The 13239-nt window shown below is 43.9% G+C and overlaps 1 protein-coding gene across 1 annotated transcript in view; it reads right to left on the bottom strand.

The window, feature by feature from the left end:
• Positions 1 to 13239, bottom strand: part of IQGAP3 (IQ motif containing GTPase activating protein 3) — a 158035-nt gene that overhangs the window by 30523 nt on the left and 114273 nt on the right. The gene's annotated exons all lie outside the window — the stretch shown is intronic.

The raw sequence follows: 13239 nt of genomic DNA, 5'->3' as shown, positions 1-13239 counted from the left end.
TATTGGTATTTTAATGTGAAACAAAACTACACATTCTATCCTAATGAAACACAGAGCAGCATAGCATGCTATAGAACAATACCTCTTAGCATATAAAGGTATTCCTAAGTATACAGGGAGTGCAGAATTATTAGGCAAATGAGTATTTTGACCACATCATCCTCTTTATGCATGTTGTCTTACTCCAAGCTGTATAGGCTCGAAAGCCTACTACCAATTAAGCATATTAGGTGATGTGCATCTCTGTAATGAGAAGGGGTGTGGTCTAATGACATCAACACCCTATATCAGGTGTGCATAATTATTAGGCAACTTCCTTTCCTTTGGCAAAATGGGTCAAAAGAAGGACTTGACAGGCTCAGAAAAGTCAAAAATAGTGAGATATCTTGCAGAGGGATGCAGCACTCTTAAAATTGCAAAGCTTCTGAAGCGTGATCATCGAACAATCAAGCGTTTCATTCAAAATAGTCAACAGGGTCGCAAGAAGCGTGTGGAAAAACCAAGGCGCAAAATAACTGCCCATGAACTGAGAAAAGTCAAGCGTGCAGCTGCCACGATGCCACTTGCCACCAGTTTGGCCATATTTCAGAGCTGCAACATCACTGGAGTGCCCAAAAGCACAAGGTGTGCAATACTGCAATACTCAGACACATGGCCAAGGTAAGAAAGGTTGAAAGACGACCACCACTGAACAAGACACACAAGCTGAAACATCAAGACTGGGCCAAGAAATATCTCAAGACTGATTTTTATAAGGTTTTATGGACTGATGAAATGAGAGTGAGTCTTGATGGGCCAGATGGATGGGCCCGTGGCTGGATTGGTAAAGGGCAGAGAGCTCCAGTCCGACTCAGACGCCAGCAAGGTGGAGGTGGAGTACTGGTTTGGGCTGGTATCATCAAAGATGAGCTTGTGGGGCCTTTTCGGGTTGAGGATGGAGTCAAGCTCAACTCCCAGTCCTACTGCCAGTTCCTGGAAGACACCTTCTTCAAGCAGTGGTACAGGAAGAAGTCTGCATCCTTCAAGAAAAACATGATTTTCATGCAGGACAATGCTCCATCACACGCGTCCAAGTACTCCACAGCGTGGCTGGCAAGAAAGGGTATAAAAGAAGGAAATCTAATGACATGGCCTCCTTGTTCACCTGATCTGAACCCCATTGAGAACCTGTGGTCCATCATCAAATGTGAGATTTACAAGGAGGGAAAACAGTACACCTCTCTGAACAGTGTCTGGGAGGCTGTGGTTGCTGCTGCACGCAATGTTGATGGTGAACAGATCAAAACACTGACAGAATCCATGGATGGCAGGCTTTTGAGTGTCCTTGCAAAGAAAGGTGGCTATATTGGTCACTGATTTGTTTTGTTTTTGAATGTCAGAAATGTATATTTGTGAATGTTGAGATGTTATATTGGTTTCACTGGTAATAATAAATAATTGAAATGGGTATATATTTTTTTTTGTTAAGTTGCCTAATAATTATGCACAGTAATAGTCACCTGCACACACAGATATCCCCCTAACATAGCTAAAACTAAAAACAAACTAAAAACTACTTCCAAAAATATTCAGCTTTGATATTAATGAGTTTTTTGGGTTCATTGAGAACATGGTTGTTGTTCAATTATAAAATTAATCCTCAAAAATACAACTTGCCTAATAATTCTGCACTCCCTGTACAGACACTGTAAGATACACATCAACATATCTTGCAGAGAAAAACAAAATACTCTCTTTAATAAGAGTTTGAAGATAAGAATATCTATAGTGTGGTATACATACATATATGTATAATTTTCCCAAGGAAAGAAGCTGCAGATGATAAAACATCATCAAGATAGTATGTGTGTATTAACAACTGACAGTATATGTATTATCCTTACTATTATTATTTATTCTTAAAAAAGGAACCTTAGTAGAGATTAAACCAAGGTAACTATTTGAACAAGGCTCACCAGTAGATTAACTAGGGCTGTTGTCAATGACAAAGAAAAATTGAAGACTTAGAAGATTCTTAGTAAGAAGAATCCTTCACATCTTTTACATTCTGCACAGCAACAATTAATAAGCCAAGAACCTAGCCTACAAGAAGAAGTAGGTTACGATGAAAACTGAGCTAGTCCGAGACAAAAACATATACATGGATTTTTGACAATAGTGTCATGTTGAAGCCCAACCGTGAAAATTAAAGGCAGGTCACAAGAAAAATAGTTTAGCCTAGATGAGGCATTAAGATAAAAACATCTTCATAGAGAAGGAAAAAAGTATCCCTGAAAAGGGTAAAATCCTTCAAATAAAAAGTTTTGAATGCAAATATAAAAGCACAGAGTAACTACAAGAGTATGTAATAATAATGATTCCATATACAATAGTAACTAAATCTATAGGAAGACACGTCCCATAGAAGACGCATGATAACCTGACATAAGTAATGAAAAGAAAGAGTATGTTCAAAGAACACGATCCACCACAGCATAGAATTTCCAACAACTTGCTGGCTACTTGATATAAAACATGCAAAGACAAACTCAGAATGTCTTATGGTTTTTAAGGTGGTACTCTGGGGCTCATAATGTAGTTAATCTACCAAAAGTAGAAAACTGATACAACCATGTCCTTAACAACACAAAACATACTCCCAAACAAAAATTAAAGTAGGGAAATGACCACAGACAGAATTGGACTAGAACCCTCAACCTTCAGTGCAAGGGTCTGAGACTGTAACCATTATGCCACAGGTGAATGTGGAACACAAATTGAGAAGGACATATGAAACGGACCCTGTTAGTGCTGTATAATCCTTGTAAAGAAACCTAATGGTGCCCACTACCACTAGAAGAAGCTCTTCGCGAACCATAGGATTAAGAACGCTCCTGATCGCTTCCGGAAGCGTAGGCAAGATGTTTGCCAAATAGTCTCTTACAGAATGGGAAACCGTCCTGGAATACAAGTTGTATTCACGGAGCGCAGAACAGAACTACTGGAAGAAAAATATGCATGCCATAGGTATCTAGACTCTTTTTCTTAAGGGACATGTGGAAGAGTCCATAATATGGGCAGCCAAACAGCCTGTACCACTACACTTTGATTAATAGGATGTCTGATTAGACAAGCAGAATTACTAGGGGCAGGTCGATGCTTGTGAGATATAGCCCGATCAACAGGGTCCCCTCCGTTAGACTTAGCCCAAGCCCCCAACAAAATATCACAGAGGGCTTCCCAGTAAAGAAGCACTGGCTCCACCCCCAGTTTGGCCCTAGAAGAGGACATCAATCAGTGGGTCAGAAGCTAATTTCACTGACGGAAGATTAAGATTCACAACCATTGCAACCCTCTTCAGCATGTCTGCAAAAGAGGAGCTTGCCTTCATAGCAAGTCCATGGGGAGAAAGTAGGCCCGAGGCTGGCGAAGAATCCAAGACACTAGCCGTAGCTAGGTTAGTAAACCAACTGTCCTCTCTACGAGGTACCACCTCCTCTACCGTCTGTCCACCATGTCAAGTAGGATAAGCCTAAGGGGGCTTTTGTGGAGGAAGATCAGGGGTAACTGGCATGAGCAGCACCATTCCAGACGTCGACCAGCATTGAGAAGGCGATGCCTCAACGTCAGACAGAGGAATTCAACTTCGATCGGCGGCGCTAGCGGAATCGCCGGAGTCAGCTGATCAGATATCAGCACCAAAGGTGGGACCCATGAAGGGCTGGGCATCAGCGCTGTAACGGCTTCAACTGATGCTGAAGGCCTAAAGGAAGCCAAAGTCCTAACTGAAGCAGAGGGTGAACCCGCCGGCGTGAACACAGTCTAGGCACTTTGAACCTCCATGGGACCCACAGGTGCTACAGAGGGAGGTGACTGACCAAAGACAGCATGAAGGGCGCTATACTATTCATACATCTGGTCAAGAGTCGCCCCCATCCCCTGGAAAGGGAGGGCAACTCGGGGTAAACTTTTACCTAGTCTCCTCAACCAAGGAATGCCGAGAGGTCATATGCGATGAAGTAGGCAACTTCCGTGACTTCAACCACTGACGTCTATTACCTGTGAAAATCGATGGAGAATGGCAGCCTCAAGAACAACTTCTTGAACGGCCCCGCAAACAGACTCAGTTAGGGAAAGAGACGGCCCGCTACGTGAGAACTGCCAAGACTTCAAAATCCGCACTGCTAAAAGCTTTATGCAGCGGCCCCACAAGGCCTTTGACCAGAGACTTCGGGAAGAGTTGCACTCGCCAATGTCATGATGCTCGCCCAGGCACCACATACAAAGAGTGGGGGTCCACAGCCAACATCGGTTGTCCACAGGACCCACAGCGGTTGAACCCCAATGACATGGAAAAAAGCACACTGTTCTTTCAAATGAGAAGTCGAAGCAGGCAGAAAACGGCCTGAGTGAACATTAACCCAATCCACGTTGGAGCACAGAAAAGAAGGAACGGACATCGGCTAAGGGGTTATATGGACTCCACTGACGTCACATCCGAAGGATATCATCAATAAAGAGTCGCATAGTGCCCTCTCCCAAAGTGCTGTGGAAAAGTTTCCGGATCTAGGCCGGCGCCTTGGGAGGATTCTAAAGTAAGGAATCAGACTGTAGATGTCTATCAGATGCACAGTTTCAGAAAAACTAGAACAGGAAGTGATCTGTAGTGCAGCGGAAAGAACAAGTCTCCATTACCAAGAATGCCCCAAGGCAGAATTTAATTTCAGTTTTTTTTATTAGAAGTTTCTTTTCCTGGATTATATGCTAGGTTCATACATTAGGAAATAGCCTGGTTTCACTCAATTTGTAATTTAACTTGACCGTGTGTTATGCCGTTAATTGTGTTTGACCAATGACTGTGTTTCACCACTGCGCATATTAGTTGCTCAATGTTCACTGACTTTCTTCTACCTGCTGTGAGAGTAGCAGCCAGCTCAAAGGTGTAATTGTTTCTCCAGTAAGGTAGGGGGTTTGCCTGCTTGATCAGTGCTGGAAAACAAAACAGAGACTCTGCACCGGCTCTTTTAAGTTCCCTAAACACCAAAAATGAATGAGGCACAGAGTTCACTATGCATGGAGCATCTCTCTATCAAAGTGTGTCCCATCCATGCCTAAAGTGACATTGGACAACTTACTTACCTTCGGTAACACCTTATCTTGTAGAAAGTAAGGGCCTTATTTAGTACTCGGCGGACGAGTTACTCTGTTACAATGGTGACGGATATCCTGTCTGCCGAAATCTGAACTCTATTATATTCTATGGGATTTAGATTTCAGCGAATGGGATATCAGGCGCCCTTGTTATGGATTAACCCGTCTGCTGAGTTCTAAATCAGGCCCTATATCTAGCTGCAGTTTTCTTTCCTTTGAATTCTTCCCAGGTGTCAGACTGGATCGGGAAGATTTTTGTGAGCAGTACCCCTGCACGGCAATAGGTGGCGTCAATGGACTCTGTGTCCGTCATTAGCTTCATCCAACCCAGAAATGGCATTGTGGTTCCTAAAAAGTAACTACTCAGGTGCACCAATATCAGTTTCTTTTCATGACTTTCCATGCCAGAAGCGCAGAGTCATGTAGAACACTGACCCCAGGGATGTCGAAACTAGGGCCCTGAAATGGAAGTCCCTGCCCCTAGAAATCCATTCACAGAGCGGGAAGGACGGGTGGGATGGTAAGGAATCTGCAGCTAGATATAGTCTACCAGAAAATGCATTTCCAATGGTAAGTAACTTGTCCATCTGATAGAGACTTCTAGATGCAGATTCCTTACCTTTGAATAGATACCCAAGCAATACCATTCCTGGAGGTGGGTCTGCAAACCAGTTTCAAACGAGAAAGTCTTGCACAACCGAACTGGAAAAGTGCTCATCCCGATGACCTGACTGTCCAGGCAGTAGGGTCTAGCAAACATGTGCAGGGATGCCCACATGGCTCCCTAACAGATTTCCAGGACCGAATCCCTGCCTGCTAATGCAGTGGTCGCAACTTTACCTCTAGTAGAATGAGAGAGCAGACTATTGGATGCTTGCTTTTTTGGCCAGTGTGTAGCAGGTTTTAATGCAAAGGACAACCCATCGGGAGACGGTTCACTACTGCACTACCAACCTTTCTACACACCCACATACCTGACAGAGTTGGTCATCCACCTGGAATTTTTTTGTATAATCAAGGTAGAATGCCAAAGCTCTTTTTGGGTCCAGGCGGTGGAGTCTCTCCTCTTCCTTAGAGATGCGTTAGAAAGTGGCAAGGCGAAAGATTGGTCTACATGAAAAGGAATGACCACTTTCAGAAGAAAAGTGGACCTAATAAGAGGCACCACTTTGTCATGATAGATGGAAAAGAAGGGCGGCTTAGATGATAAGGCCTTCAGCTCACCCACTCCGTGGGCAGATGCAACTGCCACAAGGAAAGCTGTTTTTAAAGTGGGAAGCCTGAAAAAACTATTCTGGAGGGGTTCGAAAGGGGAGCACATAAAAAAAAAAAAAAAAAAGAAAAATCAAATCAGAAACGAATTCAGATCCCTTTGGGGCATAGTAAATGAGGGAAGAGATGATAAAGACCTCTGAGAAACCTACATACAATAGGAGACTTAAACAAGGAAGGTTGATCGAGCAACAGCAAAAAAAAAAAAAAAAAAAGGAGAAATAGCAGACTAATATGCCCAAAGCATGGTGCTGCTGGGCAAGGGAAAGAATGAACAACAGAACCTCAGGAGAGGGGCAGAAAAGGGGTCTACAGACTTGTCTTTTTCACCATGCTACAAATTTCTTCCAACAACAGGCGCAAACCTTTTTGGTGGAGGGACGTCTGGCTGCCAAGATGATCGAGACTTTGAGAGGAAGGTCAAAAGCTGTCAACTGCTGCCGCTCAATCTCCATGCAAGAAGGCGGAGAGCGGACAGGTTCAGGTGAAGAACCCTGCCGTGCTCCTGTGACAGAAGATCCTCACAAAGGGGCAGTTGCATCAGAGGATCGATGGATGCTCAGGATATCAGGCTCTCAGGCTCTCCGTGCCCAGTTCGGAGCCACAAGGATTACTTTGGCCTGGTGCTTCCTGATCTTCTTGAGAACTCTGGGTAGGAGTGGTATAGGCAGAAAGAGACGAGAAGGGTAGCAGAGCAAGTGCTGCCTTGGAAACTCCAGTATACAAAACTGCTCACATTGCGCATTTTCGGCAGGGGAGAACAGATCTAACCAAGGCTCTCCCAACTGTTGAAAGAGGCCTTGGCCAAAAATACATCTCCATCTGGATTTGTCCGACTTCGTCCACTCTGGCGTTGAGAGCCCGCCAGATGTTGAACTACCAGGGACATGCCCTGCTGTTCCAGACATGTCCAGAGGGGCAGAGCCTCCTGACAAAGGGTCCACAACCCCACCCCGCTTGTTGCTGTACCACATAGCGATGGTGTTGTCCATGGACACCTGCACCATCTTTAACTTGATAGGGGGAAGTAAGGCTTTCAATGTCAGTCGGATCGCACAGAGCTCCAACAGGTTGATATGGTGTGAAAATAAGCGTCCTGCAAGTCCAGGGCCACCATCCAGTCTTCAAGGCAGAAAGGACCTGAGCCAACGTGACCATCTTGAACTTTTTCTTGAGTAAGAGACTGAAGGCTTGTAGGTCTAGGATACAGTGAAGACCCATGTCCTTTATGAGGACCAGAAAGTAGCGGGACTAACAGCCTACTTCTGGCCCTGGAACCCTCTCTATGGCTCCTTTGGCCAAGAGAACCCCATATGCCTCACGGAGAAGGGACAAATGATCGCTCGTTATCCAGTTGTAAGATGTGGCAGGGATGGATGTGTAGTTTCAAAGAGGGGGAGTAGCCCCTTAAGACTATCTGCAAAACCCACCTGTCTGTGGTAAAGGATTGCCAATGGGGCAGGTGATGGCAAATCCTGCCGGCAACTGGTCCTTAGAGGGTGGAGGCAGATGAGGAGGGTTTAGAGGCTGTGGGGAGGGGGAGCAGGGGGTGTCAGACTGACCAAGACTGCTGGCCACCTGATCCATGAAGTCGGTGGGTCCCTGCGCCCTCAGCAACGCAGAGGCTGAGCAGCGTGCGCGGCCCAGTGGCTGGACAGGAATTGGCATGATTAGTAACCCCTCCCATTGTCACTTAAGAGGTAAATGGCAGTCGGGATCTGGGGGTGGGGGGGGGGGGGGGGGGGAGAGACAGACTTCACGCCAGTCCCCAAGTCAGTCCATTTCTCATATGGGTGTTATTCTAAAAGGTCCAGTGATACCTGCCGGGGATGACAATGGCAGTGCTGGTGGGCACCAGAATCGCAACTGGTGCAGGGGAAGGTCAAAGTCGTACGACCACCACTGGTCTATATACAGGACTGGATCCCTCACAGCCCATCAGAGCAGAGGCTGAATCTGCTGGCGCGGAACCCTATGGGGCTCCTTCCGACCCAGCTGGCATGAAGGCGCTCCAGCAGGGTCTGTCTTCCCAAAAATGAGACACATGGCCTAATAAAAACTCTGATTTGGGCAGGGGTCGCACAAGCTCCTGGAAATTTGTGAAGGCGCAGTCTCGGCCCAGGCTCTGAAGAACGCAGCCTAGAAATTACAACACGCTGACGTTGCGTCAGCTGACTGACGTGGAGAAGTCTAAGCGTGCTTCGAATTCTTACTTTTCTTTTTATGCCTCGATTTACCTGATCACTCTGAGAACTTGAGTGGGACAACAACTTCTGACTCCACAAATAGTCCCAGGAACTTCCTCTTGACCAAGACCTCAACCTGTGTGGACTCGCATGCCAGGCCACCAGCAGCTTTAGGGACTACTCCCTCAAAGCCTTCGGATGAACGGACCGGCACTCTGAGCACAACTTCGGGTTGTGGTCATGCTCCAGACATTACAAACACACGAGGTGTGGATCCGTCGTGGACTTCCCCGATGACAGGAACCAAAGGGCTTGAAACCTGTCTTCCTATAAGACGTCCTTCGACACACCAGGAGAAATTCTCAAAAAAGGAGAAGTCGCCAAAAGTTGAAAAAAGAGCAGTCAAAAAGAAAACTGAGAGGTAGCTCTCTTCGGATCAGTGATGGCTGGCATGGAAAGAAAAGAACCAGAAAATGGTGCACATGGGTGAGGCGTTCCTCCGCAATGTCATTTCTGGCGCAGACAACTGGCATGCAGCTGATCGACAGCTACCGGTACGCAGGGGTACTGCTCACGAAAATCTTTCAGATCCAGTCCGACGCCTGGGACTAATTCAAAGGTAAAGAATCTGCAGGTAGAAGCCTTTATCAGATGAAGGAGCTTCACGGCACATGTTTAGTATACAGAAAAAAAGGACTTCAATCAAGGGCAAATGAAGATAATTAAAGGCAGGCTGGTTAATGCTGAACAGGATGTTTAGGTGAATGTTGGCAGGAAAATAAGGGAGGTGGCAAATTCTACACATCTTAAGTACGGTGCCACCACCTGCAAAACAGAGAAGGCTGGCACTCAAAGTTACGCAAAGTCGCCAACTCTCAAGTTCAGGGGTCCACTTCCCCTTCCAGATAAGATGATTTTGGACGTTCAGTCTGGGAACTTTCTACATTCTGAAGTTTTACTGGGGAGGGTCCAATACTATTGCAGTACTTTTCAGAATCCTACCCAGGGCCAGGGTGGTGTGTCCATGAATAGGGGAACAATCATTGACACAAGCACAGCCGATGAGAAGTACATGATCATTAGACCTGTGGTCCGCGAGATATCAGTCATATATAGTTGCACCAAGATTGTTAATTTCCCTGACAACACAAGGGAATGCAGGGCTTACTGCAATTAAGGAAAGGGTCTGGGTGAAAGGACCTATTAGGAGAGGTAAGATACACAAATAAATAAATCCAGAATTTGTAAAGCGCAGCAAATCACAGTTGAGGATCTCAAGGTGCTGATTAGGCATGGGGAGATTAAGTGATTTTAAAAATCGATGGGTTAACAGCAAGTTAAACCGAAGCGGACAGTTTAAGAAATTACCATTTGTCAGAATGACATACAAATAAAGGAAATTAACTTGCATTGAAACACTAATCCAAAGTGATAATTGAAGGCTATTCTTTGGATGTGGAAGCACAACAGGATTGAGGCTTAAATAGTGTTGAGAGGAAGCATGTTTGTTAACCGAGCAAATAAAATTTAAGAGAGGATTTAACAGCGTAACTTTACTTTGCCAGTGAGTCCGCAGTATCTGTATGCCCAAGTCTCTCACTCTCTCTCTCTAGAGCTCTATTTTTTTTTTTGAGTTCCTCTCTTCCACTTGGTGTCAAAACGCTGCAATTCAATTGAATAGTCAGTAAAAGACAACCCCTCCACAGACAAATGAATGAAAATAGAACGAAGATCAGTTGGAATAGCAGACAAAGCATGCATGAAAATCGGACATTCCTGCTACATTTTTTTTTGTTATGTGTTCAATGTATACATTTTCTGTTATGTTACAGATGTATGTACCACTGTATTGCCAATAGTATGGCCTCACTCTGTATTGGGTATCTTCATACATTAGTCTTAAGGGTTCCATCACAGACTGAAGTCTGCTATATGTTTAAATAGGATCCTCTGTTAGAGGTACTAGGTCCTGCCAAACCGCTGCAGCGACAAGTGTGGCCAAGCCCTGCCTGTAACAAGCACAAGACCATATTACTGGCGACTAGGAAATTTACAAAAAGGTGACAGGAATAGTTTTAATACTGTTAGGAATGAGACATTGCATGTTTCTTGGAAGCATTGCTCCCAATATGTTTACAAAGCAATGCAAGTCATCCTTTTAACGAGTATAAAATCCACTACCTCTCTCCAGTATCTCAAGCTATTTGAGGAGCATTTACTTAATGTACACAATTTTAGTGGAACGCAACATGAATGGCATGAAGTGTTTTTGCACCATAGCTGTAAATCTGCCAGAATTAAAATGCTCCATGTTTGATGGAGGGACAGAACATCCTATCCTCCTCTAATTCTTCCTCTTAAACACTGGAAGACTAAAGGGTTCAAAATGTTTTCTGAACATTGACTTATTGCCCCTAGTCACTGAAATACATCCATGATTGGTAAGACCTAGATCATCATCAGTGAAAGAAAACTATTAATATACATCCACTCTGACTTCTAGAAACATTGTTTTTAAGATATTTCCAGCTGCTCACTACAATCAGACTTGGTCTTAAGCATTGAGACACTGTATCTATGTTGGACAATTGTGGACAAATTGAAAAAAAAAAATGTCATGGCAGTGGATATATCACTGTCGTGCACATGCATCAGAATGCATACACACGTCAGCATAATGACATAGGTGCCATTTGCTTCAATGTTTTTTCATTTGCCAATCCAGTTTGACCCAAAGCAAATAGATTTCTTTAGCACAAAAATCCAATTAAAATTTAAAAAGCTGCGGTCGGGGTGGGAGAGGGGAAATGAGGCACACAGCAGGCAGTGGAGATTAGGGAAAGCACAAGGTAGAGAGAACACCACAGAAGCATACGAGTAAGAGCAAAATGAAGCGCGGGTGGGGGAGAGAAGCACACGGACGAGAGCATGGGGGAATGACTGATGAGAAAGCAGGAGCAAAAAGCACACAGATGGACGAGCAATAAGGAGGGTAAGAAGCACATGAGGGTATACAGTGGAAAAGCACATGCATGCTTGTAGAGTGCTTAAGCAAAAAAAATTGTTCCCTTAGAGTGAGAGTAGAAGTAAAGAGGGTTTTCTTCAGGGGTGGGCCAACCACAAGATAAACAGACAAGCCATCGAATAGGTAAGTTTACTGTAAGATGCAGACAAAATGTCCTTTGCAACCAGACAGATTGCATTATCTGGCAGGCCCTGGCCCAAACAATTTTTTTTTTTTTTAAATGTCTTTACATTTTTGGAGAAAATACTATTGCCATTATTTCACTGGGAAGTAGCTAGGATGTTCATGAAATTGTTTCAGGACACTTGCCCGCAGACTCCCACCCAATCTTGCACCTGCAAGTACTGTTGCTCCTTTCGCAATGTCGCTTTTTATTCCAGGGTCACAAAATTTCTGCAAAGAGGCCTGCAGAAACACTGCAACTCCTTCAAACAATCATTAAGGCTCTCTTACACCTTAGGTACTTGTTGAGGATCACTAAGTACTGCTGTATTGTGCTTTGCAAGCAGCAAATCTATCTACAAGATTAATGGAGCATTGTCCCAGCACCACCCCCAAAACCAGAACCCAGAACCCGTAACCAAGAGTCCGACTAACCATATTAAATGAAATAGACAATGGACAACAGATTGATGGATTTAAAAAATATATATATATATATATATATATATATATATATATATATATATATATATATATATATAATAATAATAAAATAAAAAAAACAAAAAAAAAAAACAGTACCATGGCACCCAGAGAGACCTCACTAAAATATTATTTGGGTAAAATAATAGAGACGACTCATGTACCCTCAGGTTCACCTTCAAAACACCATACTAAATGAAGTCTGTGGTGAGGGAAAGGCAACTAAAAATAGCAGTTGGCATCAAAGGTCTGAGGCCAGATGTACTATTGTACTGCTTGCGAAATATCGACTGCAATTTGGACCAGTACTTTTGAGACCAATAAATAATTTTCAGAACAGACCTGTGTCCAAATATGTCATGTCGGAAAATTTAGATTTAGATTGGGTTCAAATCAGATCTAACACACTAATATCCACGAGGTGGTCACAAATTGTGGCTCTGTCAGACTCCAGGCCATCACAGGGATGGTGGGGTAAGCAGACTATCATGTCTGTGAATGCATTTCAATAAAGTGAGTTTTTTGTGTTTACAATTCAGCCATTGTTTCTTAATGAAAACAGGGACAAGCTAAAAAATAAAATGCAGTTTTCCCCCCTTTGAGTTGGCAGTGGTCCAGTCGACCACTGGTTAACACCACAATTTGTTTTTACATTCACAAAAGGTCACCAAGGTAACCTCTTTACTTTTGTGAATAGGTTACCACCCCAACTTGGGGGTCAGAAAAATGTAATTTACAACTTCTATTACATTTCTAAAGCACTGATGCATATGGATAGGAACCTCTATTTGGAAGGAACGCCTACAACATGCCTTTCCAAACGGAGATTCTTTATCCTTAAAAGACGAAAAGAAAATCGGACTCCTAAAGTGGGTTTAGTACATTTCAAAAAAAGCATTTCTGCGGTCGAAAACTCAGATTCTGAGCATTGGAGACCACAGAAATGCTTTGTACATCTAGCCCCAGGTGAGAAAGGGCAGG

The sequence above is a fragment of the Pleurodeles waltl genome, chromosome 12 (assembly GCF_031143425.1).
Source record: "Pleurodeles waltl isolate 20211129_DDA chromosome 12, aPleWal1.hap1.20221129, whole genome shotgun sequence".
In the NCBI taxonomy this organism is placed as follows: domain Eukaryota; kingdom Metazoa; phylum Chordata; class Amphibia; order Caudata; family Salamandridae; genus Pleurodeles; species Pleurodeles waltl.
This window is presented reverse-complemented; position numbering and strand designations above follow the sequence as displayed.